Source organism: Kogia breviceps, chromosome 11 (assembly GCF_026419965.1).
Source record: "Kogia breviceps isolate mKogBre1 chromosome 11, mKogBre1 haplotype 1, whole genome shotgun sequence".
NCBI lineage: Eukaryota > Metazoa > Chordata > Mammalia > Artiodactyla > Physeteridae > Kogia > Kogia breviceps.
The window spans coordinates 94,928,182-94,930,595 of NC_081320.1; the positions used below are offsets into that span (position 1 = coordinate 94,928,182).

A 2,414-nucleotide genomic window follows, 5' to 3' on the forward strand; every position below is an offset into this window, starting at 1 on the left:
CTTGAGGACTGGGGGAGGGGGAAGGGTAAGCTGGGACAGAGTGAGAGAGTGGCATGGACTTATATATAGTACCAAATGTAAAATAGATAGCTAGTGGGAAGCAGCCGCACAGCACAGGGAGATCAGCTCAGTACTTTGTGAACACCTAGAGGGATGGGATAGGGAGGGTGGGAGGGAGACGCAAGAGGGAGGGGATATGGGGATGTATGTATATGTATAGCTGATTCACTTTGTTATAAAGCAGAAACTAACACACCATCGTAAAGCAATTACACTCCAATAAAGATGTTGAAAAAAAATTCCACATATAAGCAAAAAATAAAATAAAATCAGGCACATGGGATGGGAGCTACATGAACAATATGGAATTATTAATGCTACAAGACATCTAAGGGTGCAGAAGGTATTTTGGAAAATGGGGACAGTAATCCCAACAAAATAGGAACTGCCTTCAAGGAAATTAATGCCAACTTGGGGAGACAACAGATGCATGCAGAGTAGCCAGAATGCAAAAGAGAAAAGGACTTATGCTCTAAGAAATGTAGTTAACCTATAAAGTACCTTAAGAAAAGAATGTTTCCACTGGAAGTTTGAGATAGCGTCTCTGGAGGATGCTGTTCCTGAAACAACTATGGACCAACGGTTCGGATTCTGACAAGTGAAGGTGAAGAAAGAAGACACTACAGGAAAAGCTGGAGCAAAGGTCTTGAACTGGGGAATGAGGAGGCCACTGAAGACAGAGGAGCATGCAGTACGGTCTTTGCTTCAAGGACTATGACATCTTATTTAGGATAAGTCTTAAAAAGATATTAATCTCTGAGGGGCAGAAGAGTAAATTAAGTGAGAATGCAGGCTCTACAGACAGTCTGGTCGGGTAGGCTCACGCTGTTCATTTCTTAGACACATGTCCCTAAACAAGTGGCTTAGTCTTTCTGTACCTCATCTGTGGAATGGGGATGATGAAATTACACCAGAGGGCTACAAAGTGCTTAGTAGAGATCTGGGCACAGAATTAGCATTCAATAAAATGTCATCATTATCATCATCATCATTTCATCAGGGATCAAATCAAAAGATAGGCTTAAATACTAGTTGGCTAGTCTTTCCTCTAATTTGTTGTTGATAACATTAACCTTCCCAATTCAACAATGTTCAGAAACAGTTTATTGAGCTTCTAGATCGTCACCGTCCAGTGGAAATCTCTTCTGTGATGAGCATGCTCTGGACCTATGCTGTCCTGTATGGTAGCTGCTAACCACATGTGGATACTGAGCACTCGAAATATGGCTTGTGTAACTGAGGAACTTGATTGTTAATCTTACTTAATTTTAATTAATTTAAATTTAAATTCAAAAGCATACTGATTCCGTTATTTGAAAACTTTTTAAATTTTTTTTTGCTTGGTGGTTTCCTCTTTATTAATGTGCCTCCTGCCTTCCTCCCACAATTTCAGTCCCTTCCATCTACCCCAAAAAAAGAAGGTAGTGAAAAGAAGGGATTGTGAGGGTTCTGAGACCCTTGGGCAGTTAGAAAGGGAACAGAAACCAAAACAATCACCGGACGTGACAGAGATTGACAATCAAGAAGTCTAAAGCAGAATGGGAAAGGTGGTAAAGAAAGGGTTGAAGAATGGAGAAAGGAGAGGTACTAGAGGCCATCTCCCCCATTAACCCTTGTGTTAAGAGGGGCTGGAGGAGAGTCTCAAACATTAGGAAGTGCAGGTACTGAAGAAGGGAGGTGGTGTTTGACCCTCAAGGAGGAGTAGGTCAAGGAAAGAGGGCCCCCTCTCTCTTTGTAGAATGGGACCCCCCACCACCACCTTAGGGACGGCAACTACACAGACCGTAGACACTTCCATCACTGGAGGCAACATAATAGAAAGAAGTCTTCTTCATGGTGTTCCTGGTACAGCTGACCCATCCTGGCACTGGTGGGTGGAATGACATTGTTGACAAAGGAAAACAAGGCATCCAAAGCTCGGAGATGAATTCGCTTCCGGGTCAAGAAGTAGAACTGACCAACTGTAAGATCAGAAGGCAGCAGGCATTTCCTTTTGTCCACGTCTCCTACCCGAGCTTTGGGAGCCTTTTCTACTATCACCGGGAACCGGTCCAGGTATTTCTTTCGGATCTTCTCGCCCTCAGAGCGCCGCTTCTCAAAAGGATGCTCCTCTTTATACACGAACTTCATCCTCCGGGACACCGGGCTGAGGGAACCCCGGGGTGGGGGCTGGGACGCCGGTGGGGGGGGGGGGTCGGCGACGCGCGGGCTGAAAACGTTTATGTTTAGAACAATTTGGGTATGTGAATCTACACTTATCATTGCATAGTTTATGAAAACTAAGTATAGATCAAATATTTCCAATGAAAATGTAGCTTCCAAATTGAGATATTCTGTAAATAAAGTACACACTG

The 2,414-nt window shown here is 43.6% G+C and overlaps 1 pseudogene; it reads right to left on the bottom strand.

Moving 5' to 3' along the window:
- Positions 1-1,857: 1,857 nt before the first annotated feature.
- On the bottom strand, positions 1,858-2,190 carry LOC131765260 (gamma-aminobutyric acid receptor-associated protein pseudogene; annotated as a pseudogene).
- Between the last annotated feature and the right edge of the window lie 224 nt (positions 2,191-2,414).